This window comes from Poeciliopsis prolifica, unplaced genomic scaffold (genome assembly GCF_027474105.1).
Source record: "Poeciliopsis prolifica strain line A6 unplaced genomic scaffold, Auburn_PproV2 SCAFFOLD071, whole genome shotgun sequence".
Taxonomy (NCBI): Eukaryota; Metazoa; Chordata; class Actinopteri; order Cyprinodontiformes; family Poeciliidae; genus Poeciliopsis; species Poeciliopsis prolifica.
Genome location: NW_026562446.1, coordinates 1,199,021 through 1,212,165, shown reverse-complemented (window position 1 = coordinate 1,212,165; position 13,145 = coordinate 1,199,021). Strand labels below are relative to the sequence as shown.

At 41.3% G+C, this 13,145-nt stretch overlaps 1 pseudogene; it reads left to right on the top strand.

Annotated features, from left to right (window-relative positions):
- Positions 1-1,009: 1,009 nt before the first annotated feature.
- Positions 1,010-12,602, top strand: LOC129352000 (very low-density lipoprotein receptor-like; annotated as a pseudogene).
- Positions 12,603-13,145: the final 543 nt, after the last annotated feature.

The following is a 13,145-nucleotide window of genomic DNA, read 5'->3' as shown; positions in this document are numbered from 1 at the left end:
TTTATTACGCAGCTAGCTAACCAGAACCAGCGTTAATCAGCTAGCTAACCAGAACCAGCATTATTAGCTAGCTAACCAGATCAAGCATTAATCAACTAGCTAACCAGAACCAACATTACTTAGCTAGTTAACCAGAACCAGCGTTAATCAACTAGCTAACCAGAACCATCATTAATTAGCTAGTTAACCAGAACCAGCTTTAATCATCTAGCTAACCAATACCTGCATTTATCATCTAGCTAACCAGAACCAGCGTTAATCAGCTAGCTAACCAGAACCTGCATTAATCAGCTAGCTAACCAGAACCTGCATTATTTAACTAGCTAACCAGAACCAGCGTTAATTAGCTAGCTAACCAGAACTAGCATTATTCAGCTAGATAATCAGAACAATAATTAATCAGCTAGCTAACCAGAATCTGCATTATTTAGCTAGGTAACCAGAACCTTTATTACGCAGCTAGCTAACCAGAACCAGCGTTAATCAGCTAGCTAACCAGAACCAGCATTACTTAGCTAGTTAACCAGAACCAGTGTTAATCAACTAGCTAACCAGAGCCAGCTTTAATCATCTAGCTAACCAATACCTGCATTTATCATCTAGCTATCCATAATCTGCATTATTGCTATCTAACCAGTGTTAATCATTAGCTCTCTCAGGAAGTTTTGATTCATTAACTTTGGATCATAGATTTTGGTTCAAGCTGCATTTTTACTTTGAATGAATGTTTCCCTGTTTTACTGGACATTATTTGATATAATAATGTTGTGAGATTATTGGCTCATGTATAATTTATGCTACAGAGAACTTTACTGTTCATGTTGTTGAACTGGTTGCAGGTTTTTCTCTTCTTTGACTCAGTAGCTGCTGTTTTGTGCCTGCAAGTTTGTTGCATGTTTACGTTAATTAGTGAATTTATAAGCAGATCCATTTTTAATTTTGCCACATCACATAGTATCATTTCTAACTAAGATGAAAAATAATCAGCGGATCCAGGCGATCAGCAAAGATGGGCCTCATGGTGATCGGTATCGAAATCGGCAGCAATAAACCGGATCTTTTCCTCCCTACCAAGACCTTTCTAAAAAGTCCGTATTGACTTTTGGCTGGTATCAAAGCCAGTCGGTTCTGCTGCTGTTAATATTGATACGCACCCTGCTCCTTTCTCTGACCGTGAAATAATCCCGTTAAGCCTTTGGCTCTGGACGCCCGGCATTCCTAGAGCCGTCTGTTGGAAGAGGAACAACAGTCTTCTCCATATGAGGATGTTACTGAAAGCATCAGATCCCTGATTAAATCCCGCTGGGAGGAAAAGCCTGGAGACAAAACTCCTTTAGTCCTTTTTGGGAACTGTTCAAATATGACAGAGGAAAATCCAGCAGATCCTTCAGCAGGAACCTTGCAGACAAGAGAAGGCAAGAGGAAGAAAGTCTTTGCTCTCAGACAGCTTCTTTATCCAGGATCAGCCATGATGACCTTCATGAGGATGACCTTTCTCTCCTTAGTGAAGGTCAAACTAAACTGGATGAAATATAGAAACAGAAGCTGGAGGCGCGTTTGTCAGGTCTGGAGCCAGATGGTTGGAGGAAGGGGAGCAGTGTTCTTCCTACTGTTTTGGTTAGAACAATCTAAACTTCATGAGACTTTAGACTCACTTAAAGTTCATGACAAGATTGTATCAGACCATAAAACTCTTGGTTCATTTGGTTCCAGTTCCTACAACAACCTCTACTCCTCTGAAGACTCCCATGAAAAAGCTTCTTTTCTGATTGACTCCATGAAACATTGTGAAGTTGATCTGAGAACAAAATGTGTGATGCTAACCTCACGCTACAGGAAGTAGAAGAGGATATTTGAAGCCTTAAAACAACCAATCAGCAGGTAGTGATGGGCTGTCAAGTAGCTTTATGAGAAATGTGTCAAAGATGTGAGTCCCTTTATTCTCAGGCTCTTTCAGAAAGTATTGATGGTGGAGAATTGCCTCCTACTTTAACACAAGGCCTTATTACTCTGATCCCAAAGGCTGGCAAAGACAAGTTACCCATTGACAACTGGAGACCTATTTGCTGACTGAACAATGACTGGAAAGTTTGGATTTGGCCAGAAGAATGAAACAAACCCTCAGTTCTATTATTGATGAATCTCAATCAGGCTTCATGTCCCACAGACACAAACAACCTGAGGCTTGTGCTGGATCTACTGGACCCTTCAGAACCAATCAATGATAACAGCTTGATTTGCTTGTTGGACTTTTATAAGGCTTCTGACTCTCTAGAGGACGGCTTTACGTATGGGAGCTTAGAAACATTTGCTTTCAGGCCATATTTCATATCCAGCCTCTTTACAAGAAGGTAACTGCTGTGTTAAACTGGTTCCTGTCCCAGATTCCCAGTATCCAGAGGAGAGAGACTGGGCCGCCCAGTTTCCCCTATTTATTCCTGATGGCAGCCCAACTTCTTGCAACATTTATTCTGGAAACAAAATGCGCCGCATCCCAGTTGCTGATGGAGAAACGTGTATCAGTCCAGTTGCTGATGACACGACTCTGTTTCTGAGAGATGCCGACCAAATTCCTGTTATCCGTCTCATCCAAACTTTCTCTGATGCTTCAGGCCTCAAACTCCATTTAAACTCATGTGAATCGCTTCCCATGTCATCCTGTCGCCAATCCATCTTTACAACATTCCTGCTGCTGAAACACAAGTTTCTCATCTTGCTGTAATTATCACAAAAGATGCCAAAGAAAGACGCCAGCTTGACCTTTGACCCTACAGCCATGAAAGCAACAAGAAATGAAAGCAGTGGCTTCAAAGAGATTCATGTTTAAGAGGAAGAAAACTGTGATCTAAAGCTGCAGGAAGATCCAGACTAACTTGTGCTGCACTAGCATTAAATGTCCATATCAGTAAAACTATTGATAAAATGCTCCACAGAAGACCCAAAGATGGTGTCCAATCTTTGGACAGTGCCAAAGACAGTTAGACTCTCTGCTAGATGAGGCTGCATCACATAACAAAAGGTTCAGGCTGTGGCTGCAGCAGGGGATGAATGGAGCCTCTGGATATCTTTGCTGTATTAAAGCTTCAGCAGCCTTGTTTATTGCCCTCATATTAGAGCATTATGGTAACTTTGCCCTCTACAATCAGCCAAATCCAAGCCCAAACTCTCCAGTACCCTGTTAGTGTGAGGCCTTTCCCAGTTGTGTCCTTCACAGCAGTGAAACCCACAAAAGACTCTGCAATAGAGACTTTTTTCTTCCCATCTGTATCAATATATGGAATGATGACTGAGGCCTGCTCTTGCTTTGAAATATTCCAGTTCCACTGCAAAGTCCTTGGAGGCTTTGGTCTGGGCAGATATTTAGCCCAAACACTCTGATATTGAATCCAGCAGTTCATTCTGAGCAGCATGTCAGATATCCAGGGGTTTGTTTGGAGTTTGCAGCCTTTCTAACATGTTCTGCCAGTGTGACATCAGATCGTGCTCTGAGCTCCAGGATTCACAGAAAAGCTCCAGTTTTAGGATTTCCTAGCTGACAATTTTCCCCCTTAGTGGCGAGTTTCTCTCTGCAAGGAAGAGATGCAGTCAATAACTGGAGCCAACACATTTCTCCAGTTGCTTTTCCAGCTGCTGGTTCTCTGCAGTTCACTATCAATAGTCTTACCAAGGCGTAAGCCACATTTCTTTCCACATCAGAGAAGCGTTTATGTGACAACTACTGGTTTCATGGGGCTTCAGTGTTTTTGAAAGACATGGCCAGTTATTATTCCCTCCACAAGCCACGTGGCAGGAACTTTAGCTTCTCCAAAGAGCTTTCATGCAAAACAATAGACTTTGTTAGTATTTCTGGAATACAGTAACCAATCTCCTTCAACTTTCTCTCCATTAGACAGTAAACCAAACCAGTAAGCTTTGGGAAAACACCTGTTACTCTCCTCTGGTCTTGGATTTGGGCCATCAGAAACTTTGTGTGGACCATTTTCAGCCATGTGCTGCCTAAATGTTCCCGTTTTGTGTGGTAAAGGCCATTAGATGGATCTTGAGAATAAAGCCTCGTCTCAACCCTCTCTGCAGCTCTGCTCCTCTCTCTCCATCATCTGCATAGAAACATTTCAAGATCAACATTTTTCTTCTCTTTCCTTTCTAAATGGGTTACATGTATTTGTAAAAATGATTGTTGGAGAATAATTGATCAAAAATAAATGCTGCATCCTGTAAGATATTAAAATGTATTTACCTAAACAGATATTATTGTCCTCAGCTTTATTTGAGCACAAAAACATGCACCAGCAGTGACATTGTAGGAACACGACTGATGATGATGATCAGCCCTTATCAATATGTTTTATTATTTTCTTCATACATTCTGCTGCAGGTGAATCTGTGGCTGTTATTTTGAAGATGCTATTGAATTGGTTGCATCTGTGTCTCTGCTGAAGGTGCAGGAACATGATGAGTGCAGCTTGTGAAGATGTGTAATGGGGCTGGGTGTATGTTTGGCATATTTGCAGGAATGTGGCTGGCAGATCTAGTGCTAATTTAAAAAAAAAACCTAATTCTCTGTCCTGTTTGACTGCTGTTCTCATTGTGAAATGAGGAATGATGGTAAGGGACAGGGACATTGTTTGACAAGGACAACATGGTAAACAATGGTACAAGTGGTACCATTGTTTATGGTACTATTGGGGAACTGTTGGGACTGGACTGCTCCACTGTTGTGTCCCAAAGTAGCATCCACAGACAAGTTATTAATTGGACACATGTTTTATTTTTTCTCCAAGTTTGATACAAGTACAAGTTAATAGTAGCATAGTATAAAGTAAATGATGAGGAAGCTGACTCTTCAACATTTTCCTTGGATATCCCTTTTCTCGCCATCAGCATAATAAGCAGAAGATTCCTCAGTTCAACTCACCCACATTGTGCTCAGTTAAATTTGTTGAATTGAGTTTAGTAATCTCTGCAGGATCATGTGAAGCATCTGTTGGAAGAAATGGAGAAATGATTTGTAAAAATACAAGGGATACCTCAATAAAGGAGAGATTAATTCAACGTCTCTGACATACCTGAGTTGCAAACCGTTTTATTTTCCCATTTGTCAGGATTTCTAACCACACAGTATTTTTGCCATGAAATCTAATTTGTGCAAATAAATTCACATTTTTCAAATTCTGCAACTATTTTACTACTTTTTACGTAAATAGACAGACAGACAGACAAGGACATAATCAACTAAATCAGTGAACAAACTGCTGAGAAGTTGAGAAAGACTATTGGCTTTGTGAAGAAATTAGAAAACATGTTTCTGTTGCTGGTTTCAGAGTTAGCTGAAATTGTCCACACACAATTAGCTACTGGAAATATCTTTGTGATTTTGCCCCTTAAGTTGTTCAAACAGTTTGTCCAATCGTATCCCTTCTAAACTTTAATCAGTGCTTTCAATGCTTTTGATGCATTCTTGTCATTCTGTGATATAAAATTAACAAGCTACAGAAACGCATTATTCTGAGGCCTTTAGGAATCTACAATTGTGCATCATATGCATTCAGAAGCTCAGTTCTGTTTTTACTCAGGAAGTTATGAAAAGTGAAAGAAGCACATCTTTCTCTCTGAACATTTTCCTGCATGTTCTGTGTTTGTGGCTGAACTAAAAACAACCCCAACCTGTCGCATAAGCAAGTGCAAATTATTGATGGGCAGATTTGCATTTGCATGAATTTAGTGCCATCTGCTTTCTGCTCTGATTTGGATTATTTTGCTTTACCAAATCACAGATTAGTCGTCATTGACGGCTCAAACATGAATGAAGACAATCTTCCTTAATCTGAACAAACATTTTATGTCAACCACTAAACCTTTTAAATGACCATGGCAACATCACTGACCAGTTAGATTCATATTGTCTCCCACCTGCCAAGAACGTTTGAGTATCTTTTGACAAAAAGTGAAAAACAGGTTAGCAATGTTTTAAAGACAGACTTTTATCAGCTTTGTGACTTCATGTGCTGCTATTTTCAGTTTGACTTTGTAAATTAAAACCAGACCCAATCAGTTTATATTTCAAAGACTCCATGCCTGATGGTCGGTACATGTCATGCTCTTTCTTGCATGTTTTCTTGCATGATTTCTTAGTCTTGTGCTGAGTGTGGAATACATGTGGATATAAACAAGAATATGCCAGAGCTAAAGTCCACTCTATAAAACTTGGCAGAGTGAGCCATCCCACAAAGGGCTTTTATTTCTGCTTCAGTGGCTTTGAAGGATTTTGTCAAAGAGGATATTTGAAAGACAAAAAGACGGCCAGAAATAAAACACCTGCTGCTACGTTTGAAAAAGGTGCAAGGACTGAGATCTGTGGACAACTTCAGGAGCCTTTGAAACAAGAAACTACCTTTCACAAGCACCAAGTAAATCAATTTGTTCATTGGTTCTATCAGCTCACAATTGCCGTCCGAAAAGGCAGTTATCAAAGAGAACATCACATGTCAAGTCTTTTGTGTTTTGAGACCCACGAGAAAGCAGAAAAAAAAACAGATCAATGTGGGAATTATTGACTTTGACTGCCGGTCCTATTGGACCTTGGTGTTTTGTTCAGCTAAATTGTCCAGGTGGAGGGCGATGGTGAACCTGACAGCCTTGTGCCACCATGTTTTAAACCATACTGAAGTAGTGGGCCTTACAAAAGATTACTTATCCTTGAACTTTTTGTAATAATTCGTCTCATTACAGCAGCAAATGGATGTTACATTATCTACAACACAAGACAATGTATAATTTCAAAGAGGAAGAAGATAGTTCTATGGTTTTTCAAGTTTTCTTAAGAAAAAGATCAATTTAAATATGCTGTAGTTTGATTCCTCCAAATAAAATGATTTTTAGATGTCAGAAAGCAGTCGACTGATGTACTCAGATGTTTGTTAGAGAACAAACCTCAGACAACATCCCTAGACACGCAGTCAAAACTATTCATTTACTTAAACCATGTCCTGATTTAGAATGAGGCAGACAAAATCCAAACCTCAATTCAGCATCTCTTAAAAGATTTGTAAATCGATCCTCACAGTCTCCATTCACACTGGATGAGTTTGTTTTTTTTACTTTGTCAAGAAGAATGGCAACAATGTTGCCTATCAGATGTGCAAAGGTGGTAAAACAAAACCTGAAAGACTTGCAGCTTTACCTGATGCAGGAGACACGTTGACTCACACAAAAGCATCTTACTTTCTTTTGTAAAGTATTTAAAACCATCAATCGCTTTCATTGACTTCACAAAGGATCTGGACCTTGTGGTGGTCTGTTCCTTAACATCTCAATGAAATACAATGAATCTTGTGGTGTATTTATTTGATTCAGTGTTGTATAGTAACAAAGTAAAAATACTTCACTACTTTACTTTAGCATATTTTGGAGTACATCATACTTTCCTCGAGTATGAAAATTTTTGATAACTTTCCCTTTTTCTTGCTGTTCTCTATGTTTTCAGTGTGTTTTCTGGTTTGGTCACATGATCTGCAGACTGACAGTGACATGGTTTGATTTAACTTGCGGACCCACATGCAGTAACCACACACTGGATAGAAAGGTAAGTGATTTATTTACAACAGGACAAATAAAATGCAGTCCTCTGGACTTCGATATGCGGCGAGGGTCGCTCGACCAGGTTGGCCTGAAACGAGAGCTGAATTATAATGGGTTCAGAATGTGAGTTCGGAGGAGGAATCAGGAGCTAGCTTACATTGGTGCGGATTTTCCAGAGCTTAGGGGTGAGGCGTCAGGATCCGGCGTGAGGGTGTGCAACGGTGCCGGAGGGAGTGCGAGGAGTTAGCTCGGGTGGTTGGAACAGGATGGAGTCAGTGGAAACGGCGGAGCAGGCAGGCAATCTCAGGAGCTTCTTGAAACGAGAACACAAAAAGTCCTGGAAACGAACAGGATACGGAGAGTAAGTAACTTCGAGTTACACAACAAGGTTCAAGAAACAAGTTTTCAACAGGTGAGGCCAGAGTGACTACCGGTAGCGTTAACCATCTAGGGATGACTGGAGGATTCTGCCGCTCCTTTATTCCAGCACGCTGATGAGGCAAATCAGCGTCACCTGCGCTGGCTCCACAGGCTCCTCACGAAGATCCTCGCTGAAAGAAGATGTAACACTCCCACTCACACTCTCACGCACACGCTCTCTCACAACCGGAATCCTGACAGACAGACTTTTAATAAAACTTTCAATGGCGGCTAAAGCAGCAGGTCAATAGTGGTGGAACCAAAACCAGCTCTGTCTCAACTGTTTGCTGAAAGAACATGGAAGATGGTGAGGAATGTTTTAATAGAGCCTCCATCCTCATGTTTCATCAGTTTGAACCTCTGGGCTGATTAAGGCCTTATTGATCCTCTGGTCACTAAGAACATCGATTAGGCCTCATTTAGTCTGCAGACTTCCTGGCTCATCCATTCGCTCTCACCGTGTTCGAGGTTCGTTTGGCCTTCAGCTTTCGTTCATTTAGACTTACTGAAGAAATGCTGCTGCTTTTTAATAAAGTTTATTTGTTTAGCACATTTCAGCAAATTCAAAATGTTTCATAAAACATAACAGTCAAATACAAAGTTTTAAGCAATAAAATGTTTACAGAATTATTTCTAATTGTACAAAAGGATTTAGTCAAATAAAAATCTGTAAAAAAAAATATTACCATTGATCAGAATAATTGATTACTGAAATGATCAGTATGTAAAAGTCGGCCATGTTTGGTTCTGTTGGCAGGATCGGGTTTTCTGGACGGACGGTGAAAACAAAGCCATCTTCGGCCCAACAAGTTCTCTGGTTCTGATGTCGTCACGCTCGCCAGCAACCTGAACGACCCTCAGGACGTCATCGTCTACCATGAGCTGATCCAGCTGGCTGGTGAGGGGTCAAAGGTCACCCAGTTTAACCCAGAACTGGTGTGGAACAAGTTCTCCAGCTTGATTTGGGCTTCAGTTACTCAGTGATTCATTTGTTGTGTTTTTCTGCAGGTACCAACTGGTGCACAGAGAAAAGTGAAAATGGCGGCTGCAGCTTCTTGTGTCTTCCTGCTCCACAGATCAACAAACATTCCCCCAAGTACAGCTGCGTGTGTCCTGCAGGCCAGGAGCTGGCAGCAGACGGCCAGCGCTGCAGACCCGGTGAGCTCTGCACAGAAATGCAAACACTGATTCTGCTGCTGCAGCTTTTCAACATCAACCTCTTTCCACTGCTGAAGTCTTTTTTGTTTTCAATATAGTAAGAACCACTCGCCTGTTTTTAAGGCTTCTAGAGGAGAAAAGGAAGCGGCGTCTTGAATTTTAAGTTGTGGGTAAATGTCTGCAGTGGTCCAGTTTGCAGCGGCTCCAGGATTGTTTGCAACAATTAGCGGTTGCAGGAGTGAAGGCAGAGCAGCGGCGCTGGCCTTTCCCTCCTGCTGGACGACCGGTTGCTTAGAGACTCGCTTTGTTTTTCCCTGCGGCTTCGCTCCTTTCACAGATTAGCCTTTTCAAACCCAACAGAAACCTGACAGCTGAATCCGCAGCACTAATTGGACTCTGGTTCCAGCCGGGACTCGCGGATCGCTGGACCGTCTTCATGACGGCGCTCAGAACAAACTGCAGGAAACGCTGAGAATCTGTGGAGGATTAAGAGTTTTAACTGGGAGTGTAAAACATGCTGAGGTTGTCGGTTCAAAAAACCCAACAGAACAGGGGAATCCATATCTTTCAGATATCAAACCTTAAAACCAAATTTTATCACCCAGCTCGACTGCATCCTTGATCTTCTGAGTTTGCTTCCATTTTCCCCTTTAGTTTCTGGTTGTTCCACATTTCGTTGAAGTATTTACCCTAAACTTGGTCAATTTTAGTTCTTTATATTGGGAAGCTTATTTAAATCCCATTTGGAGGTTTAGCAGGACTGAAGCTCTATGCTGAACCTCTGTTGGTTGCAGTGAAAATGGGTGCCTGTCCCTTTAAGACTAATTCCTGCCCGTCCAGCCCATTTTCCAGCTGGGCCGACCGGGAACTGTAGAGCTTTGTGAGGCTGCTGCTCCGGCCGACTCTAATCCAGTTAGAAACACAAAGTGAACAGAAGCTCAACTCACAGCGACAAACGACTGTTTTTTTGTTCACGCCGTTACAGATCAGTGGAGGTTTTTCCTCCAGTAGAAGCTGAAATCATAGACGTTTCAGTTTCTCATTGCTTACAATGAGAAACTTGAAGTCCCATAATGCTTTGAGTGGGCAGATTTGTTTACATTTCATGAAGAAAGTTTTTTATTTTCCTCTTCACAGAATGACTGATCAGAACCGAGAAACTCAAAGCTCCTCAGAAATGTCAGCAGCTTCTTGATATTTGTGATAATTCACAGGAATATCATTACTGACTGTTTTCAGAGCCTAATAATATGCTATATGTGGCATTATCTAACAAAATGGACCCTGCAATTTGTTCTACATTAGGAATCCAGATTTGGCTGCAGAACTCAAATAGAAGTTTATGCACACAGTGTGAGGACGCCTCTGATCCTTGTGCAGTAAGACCAAAGGCTCCAGTATAGTCAATAAATTACTATAAATAACCTTCATCACAAAAAGTGACATCAGATTTTAGTTTTATTTTGTCTTTGGCAAAAGACCACAAGCCATTTCTCCCGTTAGCACTAAACTAGCTAGCATTTGTTTCACTGTATTTACCAGAATGCCCTACGCTGTAGTTCACTTCCTGCTTTAGGAACAATCTGTGGTTCGTTCATATGCATTCAAACTGCACCAGCCTTCACTTCAACCAAACAGGCCGATGTTTGTAGGTGGACCAGAGTTCAGTTCCACATTCACACCTCCCCACATGAACTGGCCTTTCCAGGCAAAAGGACCAGACTTCCCAGTGTGAGTCGTTTATTACAGGATGGTGAAACCATTCATGCAGATTGCAGCGACTCTCCCATCCTCTTGATTTGCATCAGATAAACCAGTTTACTCTCCAGAGATCTGGTCTACATTCAAAGAGAACTCAGAAATGGGACGACCTTGAATGCTTAAGGTTTGTTGTTGCTCTTCTAGTGACAGACTCTTCCTGTGAGGACGGTAGTGAAGCTGTAACGCAGCCTAAAGGTAAAACCTAACGCCGTCATCTCAGCATGCTGGGCTCTCAAATCAAGTAGCTTCCAGTTTTTCTCCTCCTGGCAAAGATTTTTCTGAATTAACCTTCTCTTCTGCTTTAACTGAAACTTCTGCTGCTTTGGTCCTGATCTGAATCTAAGAGCTGAAATGAACCTGTAATTCCTCAAATCTTCTAATCCAGCTGAGATTATAAATGTTCAGTTGGATCATTTCAAACTGGAAACTCTTGGAAGAACTTAAATTCCCTGTTTTATTTTTTACTGAAGTAATTTTGATCTTAATCAGAAACATGAGGAATCCCTGTGACTTGTTGCTAAATGCTGAACAATCCATGTGACGTTCAGTCATCACCTCTCTGCTGCTGGAAGAGTTTAAAGCTCTGACAAATTAATCTAGTACAGGAGCGCCATCTAGTGGTAGAAAATGGGAAATACACATGCAATATTTGGCTCAAACAAAACCTACATTCTTGCCTGACTGTAGTTTACAAACCTCAAAACCTGCTGGAAGATTTTTAGTTTTGCTATTGGAACCTTTTTTTACCCCCCTATTCTGCATTTGTAAAGATTAATGCAGGAATTCGCTGAAGCTCGTTTTGATTGAGAGCTTTAGATTTACACCAAGCTGATATTTGGCAAATATTTTTTGCTTCAGAAAATGAGCCTTTATAAAAACCCTCCAAATGAAACATCCCAGCAGGTTTTACTGCTGTTTGCACTGTACAATGGCTGCTGGAAAAGACAACCGTAATCTAGAAACCATTTGCTGCTTGTTTCTGCAGGAGGCTCCACTTCTCCTTTTAAAAGCTATACAATTGTACAGTGGTGAATCTGTTTATATTTTTATTTTGGAATTGATGACAAGTCTTAAAATGAACTATTCAGACTTGAACATTATCTAAGAATGAGTTTTGCAGGTTTTGTGTAGACCATGACCCTATCCTAAACTCTTTAAGGTTTATGGAAGTTACTGATTTTGTCGTCTCTTCCAGAAGCCAATGTGAGCACATCTATCCAGGTGGACTCCACAGCCAGAGGCTCTGCTGCTGCCTGGGCCATCCTACTGTCTGTAAGTGGCTCCTCCTCCTCTAAGGTCAAACATGAGGTCAAATCTGTTTCCCAGCAGCCTGTGTCTCTGCTGCAGTGCTGCTGGCCATGGCCGGAGCGGGCGCCTACCTGATGTGGAGGAACTGGCAGCTGAAGAACCAGAAGAGCATGAACTTTGACAACCCAGTCTACCTGAAAACCACAGAAGAAGACCTCAACATCGACATCACCCGCCACGGCGCCAACGTGGGCCACACCTACCCAGCGGTGAGTTTAATTTTTTAAAATCTGATATTTGGAAATCTTCAAGTCAATATTTTGTGATGTGGTTGAAAATGCTGCCATTTCCTCTCAGTTAAATAAAATCCCATCTTTTCCTTCCTCCGTTTCTGTTCACAGATTTCCATAGTGAGCACAGACGATGATTTATCCTGATCGTTCTCAGGATTTTGGTTTTTTTATTTCTTCTCCTTGCGGAAACCTCCTCCGTGTTACGATGCAACGGTTCGCCGTAACGGCGGACCTTACAGTTCAACCACATGCCTTCAGAAGTGCATTAAGTCCTGATCTGTGGTGAAGAGGAAATGTTATTTATTATGTGAATACTTCCATGAGTTTTCCACATTCACTCCACAGTGTTGAGGAATTTTTATTCTTGCTTTTCCGACGTCGTCTTTGCCGTCTGTTCAGAGAACAGTTTGTCTTTGAGGGTCTTTCATGTCCAGCCTGGACTGAACCTTGAAGAACCAGGCGTCTTCATCAACCCGTTTCCTGGTTCCGATTCAAACCGGGTCAAAGTTCTCAGGTCTCACGGGGAACAAGTCTGGAGACTAAAAGTATTTAATTATGAAACAGATTGTTAATATTTCTGATCATGCTTTGCTGACTGACATTAAGGTTTCTTCTGTTAATTGCATTATTATTATTGCTGCTGCTGAGATCACCATGGTTGCAGCGTTTGTAAACAGTGTAAATATA